The sequence below is a fragment of the Aulonocara sp. 'chitande type north' Nkhata Bay genome, linkage group LG13 (genome assembly GCF_057382095.1).
Source record: "Aulonocara sp. 'chitande type north' Nkhata Bay isolate Kocher_YH1m ecotype deep benthic linkage group LG13, A_spYH_male_GT1.1, whole genome shotgun sequence".
NCBI classification, from domain to species: Eukaryota; Metazoa; Chordata; class Actinopteri; order Cichliformes; family Cichlidae; genus Aulonocara; species Aulonocara sp. 'chitande type north' Nkhata Bay.
Window position 1 is genome coordinate 999,436 of NC_141356.1, and position 19,837 is coordinate 1,019,272.

General features: G+C 42.6%; 1 protein-coding gene and 1 pseudogene across 1 annotated transcript in view; both read right to left on the bottom strand.

Moving 5' to 3' along the window:
- Positions 1 to 19,837, bottom strand: part of hspa12a (heat shock protein family A (Hsp70) member 12A) — a 373,254-nt gene that overhangs the window by 331,567 nt on the left and 21,850 nt on the right. The gene's annotated exons all lie outside the window — the stretch shown is intronic.
- LOC147315403 (uncharacterized) lies at positions 8,237 to 8,915 on the bottom strand (annotated as a pseudogene).

The window sequence follows — 19,837 nt, forward strand, 5'->3', positions numbered from 1 at the left end:
TCTGGCTTTGCGGAGGGCTTTCTTATAAAGCAGCAAACTATTTCTCCAGGCTAAATGATGATCCTCTAGATTTGTGACACGCCATTTCCTCTCCAGATTACGAGTCATCTGCTTTAGGGTACGTGTTTCAGAATTATACCACGGAGTCAGGTACTTCTGATTTGAGGCCTTAGTTTTCACAGGAGCTACAGTATCCAGAGTCGTACGTAGTGAGGAGGTGAAATTATTAACAAGATAATCGACCTCTGTTGGGGTAGCGTTCAGATAGCTGCTTTGCTCTGTGTTGGTACAGGGCATTGGAGATGATAACAGTGGGTGGATTATATTCTTAAACTTAGTTACAGTGCTTTCAGAAAGACATCTACTTTGATAAAGTCTACTCTTCACCGCTGTGTAATCAATTATTGTAAAAGTAAATGTTAACAGGAAATGATCAGACAGGAGAGGGTTTTCAGGAAACACTGTTAAATGTTCAGTTTCTATGCCATATGTTAAAACAAGATCTAGAGTGTGATTAAAGTGGTGGGTGGGTTCTTTTACATTTTGAGAGAAACCAATTGAGTCTAATAACAGATTAAATGCCATGTTGAGGCTGTCATTTTTAGCATCTACATGGATGTTAAAATCACCCACAATAATTATTTTATCTGAGCTCAGAACTAAATTAGATATAAAGTCTGAGAAATCAGACAGAAACTCTGTGTAAGGCCCAGGTGGACGATAGATGATAACAAGTAAGACTGGTTTCTGAGTTTCACAGCTGGGGTGGACAATGTTAAGCATCAGGCTTTCAAATGAATTAAAAGTCTGTCTTGGTCTTTCATTAATTAATAGGCTGGTGTGAAAAATTGCTGCCACACCTCCCCCTCGGCCTGTGCTTCGAGATTTCTGGTAGTTAGAATGACTCGGGGGTGTTGATTCATTTAAACTAACATAATCATCCTGCTGCAACCAGGTTTCTGTAAGGCAGAGTAAATCAATTTGTTGATCAATTATTAAGTCATGTACTAACAGAGACTTGGAGGAGAGAGACCTAATATTTAATAATCCACATTTCACTGTTTTACTCTTTGGTTCAGATGTGGATACTGTATTGTTCTTTCTTTGTGATTGTTTATGTTTAAGTTGTTTGTTGCTGGTTTTTAGTTTGTTTTTTGTCTTTTTGGAAGCTGACACAGTCTCTATGGAGATGGGTTTTTGGGGGGGTAGCAGGAGGAGAGAAGCTGCAGAGAAGCGTGTAAGACTGCAACTCTGCTTCCTGGTCCCAACTCTGGATAGTCATATTTTGGGGGGTTTAATAAATTTGTCCATATTTCTAGAAATGAGAGCTGCTCCATCCAAAGTGGGATGGATGCCGTCTCTCCTAACAAGACCAGGTTTCCTCCAGAAGGTTTGCCAATTATCTATGAAGCCCACATCGTTTCTGGGACACCACTCAGACAGCCAGCAATTTAAGGAGAACATGCGGCTAAACATGTCACTCCTGGTCTGATTGGGGAGGGGACCAGAGAAAACTACAGAGATGGCAGGCTTTTGAGTGTCCTTGCAAAGAAAGGTGGCTATATTGGTCGCTGATTTGTTTTTGTTTTTGAATGTCAGAAATGTATATTTGTGAATGTGGAGCTGTTATATTGGTTTCACTGGTAAAAATAAATCATTGAAATGGGTATATATTTGTTTTTTGTTAAGTTGCCTAATAATTATGCACAGTAATAGTCACCTGCACACACAGATATCCCCCTAAAATAGCTAAAACTAAAAACAAACTAAGAACTACTTCCAAAAACATTCAGCTTTGATATTAATGAGTTTTTTGGGTTCATTGAGAACATGGTTGTTGTTCAATAATAACATTATTCCTCAAAAATACAACTTGCCTAATAATTCTGCACTCCCTGTAAAACATGTCCAAAAACCAAGTACTTTCTTTCTGCACATAGTTTACAGTGTCATTCAGAACAACACTTTTGTGTGTGACATGTGTGTGGCTCTGCACAACTTAAGTTTGCTTTGAGTGATTTTTCATTTCTGATATAAGAGATGGTTACTTTATCATTCTTCTGTTCATCAACTTTTTTTAAATTGCTCATCTTTATAGTTTCCTTTCTTGGATAGAGTTATATCTAACGTTTAATCTGAAACAACAGAAAAAGCAAAGCTGAAACAAATAATGTAGATTATTTTTTTCTGTAAGTATCATTTTTATATTTTTCCCGTTTATAATTGTCCTGCTGGCTTCAACATTTCCCCACTTTAGCACTCTGACATCTGCTGTGATGTCAGAGAGTGATGTCAGCACTCTCTGACATCATGCGGCAAAGCATGTGGTTGACCTGTTCGCATCACAAGCGGTCGGACTCATGTCCAGCCGACAAAGCCCGGGTCCCATCCTCAACTCGCACCTCTCGGAGGTTGAACACTGACTGCCTTTACTTAGTTTGATATTTCCGTCATGTAGTAACTGTTAGGTTTAACTGTACCACGCTTGTTAGACGCTATGAAACAGGATGTTTAACTCATATTTTCATTGTAAATATTAATCATGAGGCTAAACAGGGAGCCCAGCCGCTGTCTCAGAGCCCTGTATACCACAAAGCGAGGTCAGCATAATCAGGATATCTTTCTGTTTCTGGAATCACTGACCCTAACTCTGGGACCAGGATAAACCGTCACACCCATGGTTTCCCAGCGCGGTCACATGAAAGTGTCGCCAGCATCAAACTAATCTGACGATCATTTACGAATCTAATTCGTGGGTCATATTCATATTCTTCCACAGAAAAGGATCCTTATTAGTCTGGAATACTTGGCAGAGCAGCAGAGTACGGAGAGCAACTGCTTCTCTACCTGATGAGCTCAACACCTTATTTCCTGTAAAAATGATCTCATTACACTTAAAATAAGACAAACTCAGCTACAGAGCAACATTTCAGTAAGATATAGGAACTAGTTTCAAGACAGTGAATCTTGAAACTAGAGAAAAACTAGAGAATTTTCACTTGTTCCATTGGCAGATTTGTTCACTTATTTCAAGCTAAAATATCTTGTATTAAGTTTTAAAAAAGCGACTGTTGCTGTGATTTGGCGCTGTGTAAACGAATTTGAATTGAGTTGAATCTGTATGTTTGCTCTCTGTACAGCATCTGTATACTTAACTTATTTGTACATATAGGTAGGTGGGAGTTGTTATGAACAGATTGTCTGTGAAGGTTCTCAGTCATCCAGGTCATCGTAGTCAAAGGAGCTTGGAAAGAAAAGCGTCTGGACTTCTTTAAGTTGCTTGAAGACGTTTCACCTCTCATCCGAGAAGCTTCTTCAGTTCTAAGGTCAAATGGTGGAGAGTCCCAGATATAAACCTAGTGGGAGTGGCCCCCCACAGAGGGACAAAAGGACCCCTGATGATCAGGTCAGATGGTCCAGGATGTGAGTGGGCGTTAAGGCGTCTGGGAAGGATCTCAAAACTGGATTATAGATGGCAGAGAGTTGGTGTCGTAAACCCCGCCTCTGTTCAAAGATGGTCGCTCACAGTGGACATAGATGGCTTCTTTCACTCCTCTTTCAAACCATCTGTCCTCTCTGTCCAAAATGTGAACATTGGCATCCTCGAAAGAGTGACCTTTATCCTTAAGATGCAGATGGACTGCTGAGTCTTGTCCTGTGGAGGTGGCTCTTCTGTGTTGTGCCATGCGCTTGTGAAGTGGTTGTTTGGTCTCTCCAATGTAGAGGTCTGTGCATTCCTCGCTGCACTGTACAGCAAACACCACATTGTTAAGTTTGTGTTTTGGCGTTTTGTCTTTCGGGTGAACCAGTTTCTCTCTGAGTGTGTTGCTGGGTCTGAAATACACCGGGATGTCGTGCTTGGAGAAAACTCTCCTGAGTTTCTCTGATACACCGGCTACATAGGGGATGACAATGTTGTTGCGTCTGTCCTTCTTATCCTCCCTCGCTGGTGTCTGGTCTTCTTTTCTCTGCCTCTTTGCTGACTTTGAGAACGCCCATTTAGGATAGCCGCACGTTTTGAGTGCTTCCTTTACATGTGTGTGTTGCTTCTTTTTCCCTTCAGGCTTAGAGGGAACATGTTCTGCCCGGTGGTGTAGGGTCCTGATTACTCCAAGTTTGTGTTCCAGAGGGTGATGGGAGTCAAAGAGGAGGTACTGGTCCGTGTGTGTGGGCTTCCGGTAAACTTCGATGTTGAGTTTGCCGTTCTTATGAACAGATTATCTGTATATAATCTGCTCCTATTACACTTACTGCTATTGCACTTCTGATTAGATATAATCTGTACTTCATTATGCTGTATTTATACATGTGCAATGACAGTAAAGTTGAATCCATAGGTCTCTATTCAGAAGATTTTCAATTTGTATTTTCATATAAATACATGCATACATATATGGTCATGGTAAAAAGAAGTACATCCTCTGTCAAGTATAAGGTTTTAAATATCAGGACACAATATGAGCCAATATGAATCAGTATTTATTTATACAAAAAACACCCACATCACTTGCTGGAATGTTTACTCCTCTGAAGACTAATGACTGTTTTCAGTGTTTTCCACCAGTGAGTGGAAAATACTGTAATTAGATGAGTTTCAACAGTGGCAAGAATGCAGAATTTCACACATAGACAATCTAAAGCTTAATTGTTTTACACAAGTCAAACAGTGTAACACACTTAACAGCTGGGCTGCCCTCTAGACCAATGGTCATTGGTCTGTTATTGACCAAATACTTATTTTCCACCCTGATTTACCAATAAATTCTTTACAAATCCTACCATGTGGATTCATGGATTTTTTTTTTCACATTCTGTCTCTCACAGTTGAAGTGTACCTCTGGTGCAAATTACTGACCTCTGTCATCATTTTAAGTGGGGGAACTTGCACAATCGGTGGCTGACTAAATACTTTTTTGCCCCACTGTAAATATAATATTGTCCATATTATATTTACATTACCACAGTGAGATGATTTTAGTCTCATGAACAGCTAATTATTATTTACTAACTAATCTTAAAATGACTGTTCAGTACAGAAATGATGCCCAACTATCATGTCTGTGAAGGTTCTCAGTCATCCAGGTCATCGTAGTCTAAGGAGCTTGGAAAGAAAAGCGTCAACATTCATAGTTTGGACAGAGAAGACAGATGGTTTGAAAGAGGAGTGAAAGATCATGTTTACAGTCCCGTGGTCTCAGCCTCAGATACTCAGCTAATCAAAGTGATGTCATGACAAAAATGAATGACCAACAAAACATTTTTTTCCTTCATTTCTGTCAAACGAAGCTGTATGTAACGTCTCTCGCGGTTAGTATCATGGTTGCTAGGCAACCTGAGTAGGGTGACGAAGGCTAGACCATCCCATTTCACAAGCCTCTCACTTCCGCACTTTTTGTACTTATAGTACGCGCAGTACGTAGTACACGTACTGCGCGTACTTCAAGCGTGCGGTCTCTTGATTGGGACACAGCCTCTGACACTGGTCCACTACCTATTAAACACGCATCCTCTGTTGCTGCCAACTGTGGGAAATATAAGGTAAAGGCAGACATCTTTCTTCATTCGGTTACTCTCACTGGCACTCACCTGGCAGCTTCCCTTTCCCTCCAGGGTCATTTGCTCACCATCTTACACGTAAGCATTTACTCTATGCTCCTCCCTGCATTAATCATCCTCACATTCTTTCTGCGCTCACCAATAACTCATCTCTCCCTCTTGAGGACAGCGCTCCTGCAAGACTCATGAGCAAAACTTGATCACATCCCAGGGTTTTTGGACAGTGAGGGGTTATCACCATACTAGATGTGCAAAAACATAACAAACAACTGGTATTTCTCCAGATGTTGGACTATGTTATTTCTCTTCCCCTATAGTCGTCTGCAAGGCATACAAGAGACTGAAACACACTCTATGAGCAAGAGTCACACAAAATTAAAGCGTCTGACATTTGTCCCAAGCCAACCGGACCTTGAGTGGTAAAGCACAGGATATTAGCACTAAGTGAAGAGAAGAAACTGAGAATTAGATTATGCCGCACCCTAAAGCCATTAACATAAAGCTTGATCTGCTATCAGTGCTATCGAATCTAGAATTACACTATAACATGATTAAGTTTTTCCTTTAGAAACATTGGTTGTGAACCATCTCTCTGCAATGTGTCATTCTCTGTCAGTCTAAACCACGAGTAATTCACAAATATATATTAAAACTCATAAAATGAAATATCGGTTTACTGTCTGTGACCCCCAAGAAATTATATTTAAAATGAATTTAATGGTTCATATTTTAAATGAGAATAAATCATAGATTCTATATGACCATTCCTACTTTTTGTATCTGACACAAAAGATAAAACTATAATATTCTAATATCCTCCCTAATTATTAGTATTTAATACCACACACTGTCCAAGTTCATTTTTCATGTGCTGCATTCTGACTTTGTCGTGTGCACAGAGCTAGCGCTATTGAATATAGAAGTGACCATAAATTTAGTAACCATTAGACCCTGCTGAAAGAGCTAACAGTAGAGGTTGTTACAGCTGTTAACATTCCTCTAGATGCTAACATTAGCACAGTCCTTGAACGCCTGTACAGTGCTGTGAACAAACGCCACCCAGCATATCCCAGTGGAGTCAGCATCATAGCTGGAGACTTTATCCAATTTTCCAATTTTATTTATAAAGCACTTTAAAATACCCAGCAAACAAAGTGCTTTAATCAGACATATTTAAAGACTAAACTGAGGTGTCTGTTATTGTAAACTGGAGTTATACAAACAAATTTATTTGTTACCACCATTCAATGTAAGCTTAATGCCACAGCAAAGTAACAGCATTGGTCATTATAAAAATATGTTCATTTCTGTTTCTGTAATGGTAAATGCACTATTATGGACAAGCTCTGTAATTAATCAATCATTTAATAGAATTATAACAATAATAATTATATTACCATTTTTCAGGTGTAAACCTTTTTAAGCACTTTATAGAAATGCATCGATGTCTAACTCATTCTATACTGAGGACATATTTGATCTGCAATGGGGCAGTGCAGTGAAAAATTCTGTCAGTCTAAAGAAGTTTTGATTTCTGCCTTAATATTTCAACAACACGTCTCAGTCGTCCTACACGTGTAAATGTGTACAACTGCAGCAAAGGTTCTTGGTAGCTGTTCAGTATATATATACACTTTTAATTTGTAATTCAAAGAAAAGGTTTTGGGGGTTTTTTTAACTGAAATTTCTGTAAAAACTGAACTTTTCTGTAAGTTTTAACTACCTTGTAGTATGCATGGCCATGGTGAAAAGTCTTTATCAGCAAGAAAAGTTACAAAACTTACAAAAACACAGTTAAAAGTCCAAAATTTGTGACTTCATTCACATTTTCTAAATCTGTCCAGCAGTCTCCGCCAAGCCACTTCTGGTCCACGAGCCTTACGTTTGATACCCCATGGTGTAATGAATGTGTTACAATAAATGTGCTACATCTTCAAAGGAAACCTCAGAACTCACAGGTCCCACTTAACCCCCTGGTTGTCACGGCCTGGAGGATCAGCAGGTCGCTGATCAGCTGTCTCCCTCTCTCTTCCTCTTCCTCAGTACGGGTTCACGCCCTCGGAGGAAGAAACACCTGTGCCTCGTTAGCGTGGCCGGCATTTAAGCCAGGGAACAGCGGCTGTTCTTCGCTGGATCGTTGTGTGACTCGCGTCAGTGCAAGCCCAGCTCCTGCAAGTATTTTCCTGTGTTATTGTGTTCCTGCTTTAACGAGTGTTTCTTTGTGCGCAGACCCTCTGGACCCTTTTCTCTTGTGTTTCCTGAGTGGCTCATGTTGAGGAGAGAGCCTGGAGTCGTGTGTGGATTGTTTGGAGAGAAACTAGAGTGTTTTCCTGGATTCCCCTGAAGCCCTGCCCCTCACCCTTTTGTATATAGCACTGCCTCACACCTTTTTGTACATACATTTGTTGGATGTTGTATATAATAAATTCTCTTGTGTGCATCTATCTTTGGAGTCCAGCGTGTGAGTCCACCCCGTTCACGGTGACACTGGTTACAGGTGCAACTTCCACATCAACCACAATGGCGAAGGCGGGACCAAACCACGACCCCCCACCCCCGCTAGGTGATGGAGCCGATCAAAGGAGCCCAGAGGGATTGATCTAATGTGGTAGCAGAGGCTATATCGAGACTAATGTGATCTATTAGATGGTTTCTATATTGGCTAGAATTAAGATTATTTTTATTTTTCCAGTTCATGAGGACTGTTTTCTTGCATAGGTGTTCCGTTTAACTTAATGAACACCTTACAATCTGATGTCCAGGTTGAATGTATTTTCTTCTGTTTTCTTAATAATCTTGCTTGTCTTGCAATATCTGCGTTTTTCTTGATTTGGTGTTCATTAACATACACATTCGTTCCTTTCAACTTTCTTCCTTGCTTCAGTAGCTCTTTCTTCTGCTTCCTATTAACAAATCTTATAATAATGGCAGGTTTTTGATTCTTGTTTTTCCTTGGAAGAGTAAGGCACCCCTCAATGTCCCTACTATCCATTTCAATGCCTTTACTATTGAAAAAGGCCATTACCTGTTCTTCCAGGGAGCGCAACTCTTGCTCAGGCGGCTCCCCTCTCTCTTCTGCTGCCACTCGTGCATATGTCTGAATGCTTGGTTTCCAGACGTGTTACTATCACATCTGTTATTCTCGAATATTGTTCCAACTCTGCCACTCATACTTCCAACATAGCAATCTTCTTGTCCTTTTCCTCACTTTGCCTTCTTAATTCTTTAATATCCTCAATTAAGTTGATTATCAGTTTTTGTTGTTTTGCAATGGTTGTTATTTCTTCTGACATAAAGTTCAAAGATTTCTTTATGTCCCCCAGTTCCTCCTCATTGATATTACTTCTTTTAGGCAGCATCTTCTAAATACTTGTGCCCCTTTTTTACTGCAGCACCAATCAATCCTGAGGCTTGCTAACTCTGGGCCTGCCTTTTCCTGTAGCTCCACTAGCTCTTGTTGGAGCCTGGTTGTGACCTGGTGGCTGATAGTGGAGCCTGGCTATGGCCTGCTGGCTGGGCCTGCTAGCTGATGGTGGAGCCTGGTTGTGGCCTGGTGGCTGATGGTGGAGCCTGGCTGTGGCCTGCTGGCTGATGGTGGAGCCTGGTTGTGGCCTGCTGGCTGAGCCAACTAGCTGATGGTGGATCCTGGCTGTGGTCTGCTAGCTGGGCCAACTAGCTGATGGTGGAGCCTGGTTGTGGCCTGCTAGCTGGGCCAACTAGCTGATGGTGGAGCCTGGTTGGTGCCTGCTGGCTGGGCAGGCTCCTGTCTGTGGCCTGCTGGCTGATGGTGGATCCTGGTTGTGGCCTGGTGGCTGATGGTGGAGCCTGGTTGTGGCCTGGTGGCTGATGGTGGAGCCTGGTTGTGGCCTGCTGACTGATGGTGGAGCCTTGTTGTGGTCTGCTGGCTGGGCAGGCTCCTGTCTGTGGCCTGCTGGCTGATGGTGGAGCCTGGTTGTAGCCTGCTGGCTGGGTCTGCTAGCTGATGGTGGAGCCTGGTTGTGGCCTGGTGGCTGATGGTGGAGCCTGGTTGTGGCCTGGTGGCTGATGGTGGAGCCTGGTTGTGGTCTGCTGGCTGGGCCTACTAGCTGATGGTGGAGCCTGGTTGTGGTCTGCTGGCTGGGCCTACTAGCTGATGGTGGATCCTGGCACCCTCTGACTTTTCCTTCACCACACGAAGCTGCCTACACTCAACCGACAGAAGCTGTATAGCAGGAGTGGGGTAGGCGGAGGTTTGCCCTGGTGCAGGTGTGCTGCAGCGGTCAATTTATAACTCTATGTTGCTTCTGAATCTAAATAACTGAAGATCTTTAGATATTTAGATATATCATAATTTGCAGAAATGCCTTAAATGTGTTATTATATTGGTTAACAGTGTAGTTGAAGTTCTTATGCTCTGACACAACGCTGGACTCTCCAGAAGCACTTTTCAGGTTTCTGCATTTATGTCCTCAAACTGAACAAAAAAAGGAATCACTCTTAGAAACACTTTTTTTTCTACTTATAATATAAGATATGAATAACAAACTGAACAAAAACAATAATCCAGTTTTGGTAGTTAAAGTTTACTGTGGAAGTCGTCGTGCACGGTTGTTCGTTTGTTTGTTTTTTAAATGCCAGTTAAATGTCTGTCAGTTATGCTCTTAAAGCCTTTATCTGGTGTTGTTCTGGGATTTGTTATACAAGTCTTTTTATGAACTTGGTATGGTTTCCTTTTAGCACAATAAACATCTGTAAATCAGCATGAAAGTACAGTAAAGAAAGCTCCAGCCGATAAAGGAGAGAAGGACAACCGCTGCATAAGAGAAAACCTGTAGTGATCCCGTACGTGTCAGGAGTATCGGAGCAGCTGAGACACATTTTCTCTAAACACCAGGTCTCTGTGGCTTTTAAACCCCAAAACACGCTGCGCCATAAACTGGTCCACCCCAAGGATCAGGTCCCCGACACAAACAGAGTAACATAGTGTACGCTGTTAAGTGCAGGAGGACTGGCAGAATTTATACATCGGGGAAACCAAACAACCTCTGGCGAAGAGGATGGCACAACACAGAAGAGCCACCACCTCGAAAGACCATCTCTGAATGGAGGAGGGGCCTAAGGGTCCATCTGTCACCACCTTACAATGCTGTGATTGAAGCCATTCCCCAACTCTCTGTCAATGGGACTCATGGTTATTGATCAGTGGTTGCTGATCAATGGTCATGACAGTTTGCATGTTAATGATCAAGGAACTGACCTCCCAGCCCATTTTTCATCAGTGGCTCTAGTATTTGCAGTCATTATGCACATGTACTGTTTATAAGGTTGGATAAACGTGTCTCCCACTGAAAGTTCTACGTCCAGATGAGCAGAATCAACTTTTTTGGAGGTGCGCACAATATGTGTATTTGGGACTTGAAGGGCGCAGTGGAACACTTGTATTCACTGATTTGAGAGGTTGTAATCATAGAGTTGTAGTTGTAAGCAGCTTAACACTGCAAATTTGGCCTTGGAGGAGTGGAGGAACTGTCTGCAGGGGAGTGAACAACCTTTCACTCTTTCACAGATCACAAAAATCTTTCATACATCCAGTCACGAGTTTCTGAGCTCTCATCAAACCAGGCGGGTTGTTTTTCAGTAAATTCAACTTCACCATCACTTATAATCCAGGTTTGCAAACTTGTTTCACCCTGGGTGTAATAGCGTTATTACCCTCCACAAAACATACTTCTACTGGCCGTCTATGAACAAAGATGTGCACGAGTATATTAATACATGCCCTGTTTGTGCTCGAAATGAGGCTTTATATCCGCTGGGCTTGTCAGAGCCCTACCGGTTCACTTTTGGTAAATGGTAAATGGCCTGTATTTGTATAGCGCTTTTCTAGTCCCTAAGGACCCCAAAGCGCTTTACACAACCTGTCATCCACCCATTCACACACACATTCACACACTGGTGATGGCAAGCTACAATGTAGCCACAGCCACCCTGGGGCGCACTGACAGAGGCGCCCCACCGTTGTGACGTGGTAGCAGTGGATATTGTCAACAGCCTGCCACCCTCCTCAGGTAACACCGTGGTTCTTACTGTTCATAATTTTCCAAGGTTGCACACTTCATTGCCTTCCCCAATCTGTCCAGCAGTCTCTGCCAAGCCATTTCTGGTCCATGAGCCTTATGTTTGATACCCGGTGGTGTAATGAATGTGTTACAATAAATGTGCTACATCTTCAAAGCAAACCTCAGAACCCACAGATCCCACTTAACCCCCTGGTTACAGGTGCAGCTTTTATTGATAGTCTACTACATAGTTACTTCAAACCAACACTGAATTTTGTTACTACACTATACACATGACACACACTTCTACACCTTTATTTCTACTTTCCAGTCACAGTTTAAAGAGAGATTTTCCACAGCTTAAAGCACATTTCACAGAAACATTTTGTTTTACAGGTTTCTTTATCCTTCTTGTTTTATCTCATTACTGGAAATCAACCCATCTTCCACCATCACTGGACCTGTTGAAGTGAAAAACCTCCTATTAATTTATAGATTTACTTTTGCAGCCAACATTACAACAAGCATAAACAGTGGCAGTTTCTAACCGAGAACAACTTTGTAGCCTGATTGGTTCTGTGTGATCATCACTGTACCAACCATGGTTCCTGTTCCTCAGACTCCAGTGTCTCCAGTGTCACCCTGCTTGCTCATCACCCACCTACCTGCTGACCCACTGTTGAGTCCTTTCCAAGCCCCACAGCCTGCATTCCTCTACTCTCTGGTGCTTCACCTCCTCAGCCTGTGCACTCCTGCTGCCCTTCATTCACCTCCAGAGGCTTAGATTTAAAATAAAAATACCCACTGCCCTGGAGCCCAAGCAACTCCTCATAGGCCACGTATTCCGCCTCCACAGGGTAACTCTGGACAGCGTCTCTGACCAAGGACCAGAATTTACATCTAAGGTATGGAAAGAATTTTGTTCCACCTCTTAAGTACAAATCAGTCTGTCTTCTGGTTTTCACCCTGAGATTAATGGGTAAACAGGGAGACGAATCAGGAGCTGGAGGCAGAGGACACTGGAAGAGATCCAGCGTCTGGCTGACCAGTGCTGATTTCCACCTTCCACTTACCATCCTTTTTTTTTTTTAAACATTTTTTATTGGTTTTAACCGGTTTTACATGGTGCACCATGAACATTAGAAAATAATAATAATAATAATAATAATAATAATAATAATAAAATAAATTTAAAAATTTTAAAAAAATACCACAACAACAACAGAAACAACATAGTAATAGAAACAAAAACAAAGCAAAGCATAACAGAAGGGAAGGACAGATATACAAATCAAGTTAGAGATTCAGGCTGTTAAGTCCACAGTGTGCACGCTGCAGTTCTCCAGAAAGTTGTAGAATTTTGACCATAGAGCCCAAAACTTGTCCAGTTTATTTCTTAATGCACAAGTTATTTTCTCCATAGATAGTACAGATGTCAGTCTATTAAGCCGCTGAGATAGTCCACATATTTTTTGATTTTTCCAGCACATAGCAACACAGCGCTTGGCTTCCAAAAGTCCAGTCGTTAACAGAGCTCTATTGTTTGCAGCAGGTACAAAATTATTTGGGTATATATTTAAAATACATATTTTAGGATGAGGTGGAATCACATCACCAATGATTTGACTCAACAGATTTATTACCTTTTCCCAAATCCACTTACCATCCTGGTCAAAATATCTGGATGTCCACTAGAAATATCCAATTAAATACTGGGTCTAAGAGGTTTTCTCCAAACTGTATTGTTTATTTTGAAATTCACTCCATGATTAATCCTGTGAATGCTCATTTAATGACATTTGAATGTCTCGGACTCCCGGACCATCAGCACCGGCTCCCCTCAGGGCTGTGTTCTTTCTCCTCTGCTCTTCTCCCTGTACACCAACTGCTGCACCTCCACCCACCAGTCTGTCAAGCTAATCAAGTTTGCAGATGACACCACCGTTATTGGGCTCATCTCTGACGGGGACGAGTCTGCCTACAGGAGGGAGGTTGAACGTCTGGTGTCCTGGTGCAGCCACAACAACCTGGTGCTGAATGCCCAGAAGACAGTGGAGATTATTGTGGACTTCAGGAAGCACACAGCTCCACTCCCCCCCATCATCCTGACTGACACCCCCATCACCTCTGTGGACTCATTCCGCTTCCTGGGTACCACCATCACCCAGGACCTGAAGTGGGAGCCCACCATCACCTCCGTCATCAAGAAAGCCCAGCAGAGGATGTACTTCCTGAGGCAGCTGAAGAAATTCAACCTGCCAACACGGACGATGATGCAGTTCTACACTGCAATCATCGAGTCCATCCTCACCTCCTCCATCACCGTGTGGTACGCTGGAGCCACTATCAGGGACAAACAGAGACTGCAGCGTGTCGTGTGCTCTGCTGAGAAGGTGATTGGCTGCAGACTCCCATCTCTGCAGGACCTGTACACCTCCAGGACATTGCGGCGTGCAGCTCGGATCTCAGCTGACCCTTCTCACCCTGGACACAGTCTGTTTGACCTGCTCCCCTCAGGCAGGAGGCTCCGGTCCATTCGCACCAGAACCTCTCGCCACAAGAACAGTTTCTTCCCCTCTGCTGTTGGACACATGAACAATAACCACATGATTGTCCCCGCCACTAACACATGACCCTACGCTGTGTCACTGCATCATTCCATGTTTGGCACTGATCACCACCTGCACTCATGCACATATCTTTCTACGTAGCACTTTTAATTCTTATCCCTACTTTTATTTTTTTTCATGTCTATTTAAGTGCTATTTATGACACCATGTTTGCACTGAAGCACCGCAGCAATTTCCTAATGTTGTAAACCTGCTCAACATTTGGCAATAAACCCCTTTCTGATTCTGATTCTGATTCTGATTTGAGGATTTTCACGTGTCCCAGCGGTTGCCGGTCCCCTCCAGTCCTCTGTCCCACCCTCACTCCCTGCTTCCAGCTGCCTGGAGTTTTTCTGTCAATAAATCCTGTGTAACTTCCTCCCTGTGTCCTGCATTTGAGTCCAGATAATGTGAAATAACTTACTGCAGACTTGCATGTCTGGCAACTGGCAAATCCAGGAACAGTATTTGAGTTCCTATGGACCAGTGTCAGTGTTGAAATGGCTGATGCCAGCATAGCAGGCTTTTTAAAATCTTTTTTAAAATCTTTTTATTTTTTGATGAACGACTGGCTTCTCTCCTTCTCCTTATTTGGCAGGTGAGAGAATGAAATCATCATGTTGTTTGCCAGAAGGATGACTTGGAAACTCTGTATTAACCATGAAGATATGGTGCCGGTGATCTTCAGTGACCCTCTGCACTCATAATGTGCCGTGAACTCTTAGATCAGTACATGGCTCATGCTGAGACACAGAGCACGCTCTCTTAAGATTAGCCTCACTATAAACATACTCACCAGTGATTTAGGATTGCTGAGGATGTCTCCAAGTTTACCTCAAAATAAGTCACATTAACACAAACACAGCTGACTTCGCTTGCCTTTAAAAGCTTCGTGTACGATGTGGAGTCTGACGCCCGACAGTGCGCTTCTGCTTCAGTGTTTGCATACTTCGGTATGTTGTGACTATTCAGTGTTGTAATGAGCAGAAGCCATGGCATTCTGACTGGTGTTTTTTTAACCTGTCAGATCCCAGTCAAATGTTTATTACACTGATCCTAAGCAGATAGTAGGGCTGTCTGAGCACATATAGAGAGGAGCCAACACTCCCGGGACGTCCCCGGTGCTGCAGCTTGCCAGTCGCACACCAATTATGGTAATTATTGCATTAACTAAAACTGTCCAGCCAAGATAAACTACGGATATCATCATCCTCTTCCAAGATCAAAGCTACCTTTGGGGATCATTACAAATAATAATCACAAGAGATACAAGATGATAATAAAGACATGGGAGTTTAACATTCCCCTTTAACAAACACCTTTCAGTCATTTATATATAAACGAGCAGTTTTTGAACATTTGTTGACATGAAAAGTGAACATATACATGTAATGTTACTTTATTGTCAAATGGGCCTAAGTCACCTCGGTGTTAGAACCCTGAGTCATTTCCATCTACAGCGAAGGCGACTCACTGACAGAGACTCTCGATGGCAGCACATGTGCAAAAGTCTGGTATCATTATGTCTACCAAGGGTTTATTATTATTGTAATGTCTCTCTGTCGCTCTCTCTCTCACACACACACACACACACACACACACACACACACACACACACACACACACACACACACACACACACACACACACACCCCGTTCTGTCAGATTGGTCAGATACATAGTTGAGCATGCTGAAACATGAAAACTGAAAATAAATGAGTAATAAATGAATTATGTAGCAGCCCTAATGCTCTCTGAGCCCAGCAGCAGTCAACACAGAGCCCTCATCATGATCACTTATCCTTTAGTGTTTCCCTGGAAATGACGCACATTCCTGGTTAAAGTTCATAAATGTTTTTTAATGAATTGAATATTGTCTTTGTGTTACCGTACACCACTAGCATTCTGTAGCCAGTCATTGTGACCAAGTTTTCACATGGCTTACTAGCACATGATACCTTTTTCTTAGTTACAATCTCTCCAACTGTACTTAAACAACTCGAATCTAAAGATGTTTAAAATCAAGATTCAATAGATCCTCTTGGCTAAAATAGATCCTAGCTATAGTTAGCATTTGGTTTCTCCGTGGACCTGCCATGGCTATCATGTAATCATTTTACACTTTTACAATGTTACTGTGATTGATGTTCAGTGTAACAACAACATAAGACCACCAACTGTGTTCCCAAACATTACATCTGGAGCATAACCCCTAAATCCTCACCTTCACTGAATCATTTGCATTCCCTAAACCACAGATGTGTTTGACCCCTGCATGAAGGTCAGGTGCTTTGTGCAACCACCATCCGCTCCAACTAGTTCTTAACAAATGTATCTGACCACCTCCCAATATAATAATTGTGTATGAAATAAATCCTGAGCTGTGGCTCAGAAGTGTGATTTTTCTTTTTAAATATAATGAATGTAAAGTACTGATGAACCGAGGCAGTGGTGTGGCTGAAGCTGTGAGGGTTTGCATAAAGTAGCTTTGACCCAACTCCCATGTAGTGTTAAAGCAAACAAAGAAAGAAATGAAGCCTAAATTACAAATGACCTTTATTCATATATTGTGTCATTATTATAGCTCATGCTGGCTACTCCCAGCACGTTCAGTGAGAGGCTGAGATGACCAAAAAGCACCACTGACCGACACAGGAAGTCATTCCTGCCTGTGGCCATCTCCCTGTACATCTAACACACTGTAAACACTGCAACAGTTACAGCCTTTGACACGCGCTCTTTTCTACTCTGTAATGTTGCTGTCAATTTCTTGATATGTTTTTATAATCGCATCTGTCAACCCTGAATATTTATGACACGGTGACTTGTATATATTGCATGTATTGTGCTATTCCTCATTTCTTAACATATTGTATTGATAAATAGTCCAGTTTGTATGTATTACTGTTTATTAACGGCAGCCCACACAATTTCCTTAGGGAATAATAAAGTATTCTGATTTTGATTACTTATAGGAATGAATATCTGATACCTGATTGTGATTCGCTCAAATTAAGTCAAAGTAGTGTTTACTGTGTTTGACAGACTATCACAGAAAGAGGCCACAGCTGGTGTCTGATTGTGACACAGTTGGTTCTCACATGGGTCACTAAATATAGAAATCCCACAGCATCTGTTGTCTGTAGAGCTGAGGGCTGGATCATTCGGTTGAAGAGATTAAAGGGGCATAACTGCTTTAGTGGCAGCTCATACTTCCCGAAAAACGTTGCCTAAAATGCTGAACTTTGGATTCTTTATCCATTAAATTAATGTTTCTGATTTATTGTACTTTTTAATTAATATAGCAGGTTGGACTCTGATTCAGATCTTGGAACGTCAAAGTAGAATCTGTTTACTTACAGTGATGTTAATGATGCAACAAGACAAGTGCAAAGGGGGGTCCAGGGGTCCAGGGAGGAAGGGAATCCAAATATCAGATAATCCACAAACTGTCATGAATCGCTGTGTGGCAGGCAGGAGTGGTGGACCCAAAATGCAGAACTCAGACACGGAAGTGAAACTTAAAGCGCAGCTTTATTGCTGGGAAAACCTCGTACAAACTAAACTCACCAAAAGACAAACAAAAGTCTGAACAGAGGAACCAAGGACTGAGACACTGGAAAAGAAATACAAAACTGGAGCAGGAGACTAAACACTAGGAACATAGACACAGAACACACAGCTAGTTGAAGGCACGACACGACACTGAGCACAGGAAAACACAGGGCTAATATACACAGGGAGGTAATCAGGGAATGGGCAACAGGAGGAAGACACAGCTGGGAGAGATCAGGGTTAACGAGACAGGGGGAGCAAAGCGGCACACACTAACATAAGACATAGACTTTCACAATAAAACAGGAAATAAGACACAAGGATGCAGACTAAGAAACACAGACTTAACACGGGCAGAACTAAGAATAAACCAGAATAAGCTGGAACATAGAACATCATCATCACAAGCACTAAGAGAATAAGGAAACAAACACACCAAAGTAACTTGAAAGGCAGATTCATCATAAAACCCAACAAAGCACCAGAGAAACATAAAGAACAATCATTCAAAAATAAACCAAAACATAACTCAAAATACTGGGTCAAACTGACCCAGAACCGTGACACAAACACACGCCCTCTCAGCTCTGGATGGGATCTCCACACACTGAGGAAGGGAAACCAGGAATCTGTGGCTTTTTCTCAACGATCCAGCAAAGAGTGACTAGCCAGTGGTCCTTAATGAGATCATCAGCCAAAGGTGGGTGACTATTCCAGGTGTGAAGCCAGATACGGGAACCCAGGATGAGTTCTGCCCACTAGAGCAGGCAACAACAACGAAGACAGACAGAGGAGAGCGAGAGCACCCGCCTGCTGTTCGGTTCTTGTCGTCTGTGATGTATTTTTCCAGGGTATCCGGTTCTGATTTTAGCAAACTGTTCAACTGGTGGGTGGTGGTGTACTGGGAAGGAGGTCAACGGTACAGACGCAGGGTCTACGAGGCAGGAGAGACATTGCTGAGTCTTTTCGAATAACTTCAGGCAGATAAACATGTCATATAGAAGAGAGGTCAGGCGAAACTGGAAATTGTGACGGACAATCAGAGGAAAGAGACGTGAGACAGGCAATGCTGGTAACAGCATGTGATCCAAAATGTCAGCACTGGCTAGATGGCGTCTTAACCAGGGGTGGCCAAGGAAGAAAAGAGTGATCAGCACTTCAAACAGATGCAAACTGATTTCTTCAGGGTGGTTGTCAGAGAGAGAGAGAGGTTTGGATCTGTGAGCTGTGAGTCTTTTCTGGAGGTCTTACTTGTAAGGACTTGGAGAGACGAATTAAAGGGCTTTCTAACTACTGTAACGCACATGTGAATGAGACAATCCCGTGATGTGTGCCACGCTTATGCAGCTAATCTATTCTTTAATCAATCGAGTTATAGAAAACTCTTTGGAGTGCCTTTTCCTGCCACCATCAGCTGCAACCCAACAATAAAGAGAGACGTCAGCCACACTCTGTTTACCTTGTTTTGTGGTGAAAATGTGATGAGTAGCTGCATCAGGATTTAAGCTTTCATCTAAAACACTGCTGAGTTTGGAGATTAACCCCGGCTGGGCTCATTTCAGTGCTCTGTCCTGAAACAGTCACCAGTCTGATTCAGATGTTCTCTTTTGGTTTGAGAACCGGGGAACACTGGGTGAGGAATCCAGCACATTCATCCAACTCACCTGTGAGGACCTCAGGGGAGGCGAGGTCATTCCACGCTGAAAAGTGTCAGGAGGAGGTGGCTGTGTGACCTGAGCAGAAGGAATCGCAGCAGAAGCAGGAGGCTAATCATACCTTTGACTTCTGCGATCTACTGAGCGATTGCGCCGAGTTCTCCGGTATTGTAGCGAAGCATCGGCACGTCCAGCAGCGTTTCTTATGAGCCAAGGTCACACCTAACCACTGAGAGCTGGTGCGTCCATTATGTTGTTAGATGATCCTGTCACAGCCAGCGAGGCAGGTTGGACTCAAAGTTCAGTGTGGTTATTTACAGTGACGTTAATAATACAACAACGCAGTACAAAGGGGGAGCTGAGCTCCACGGAGGAAGGAGACCAAACATCCAAACCTCACATCTGATGTTTGTGCTTCGAACCT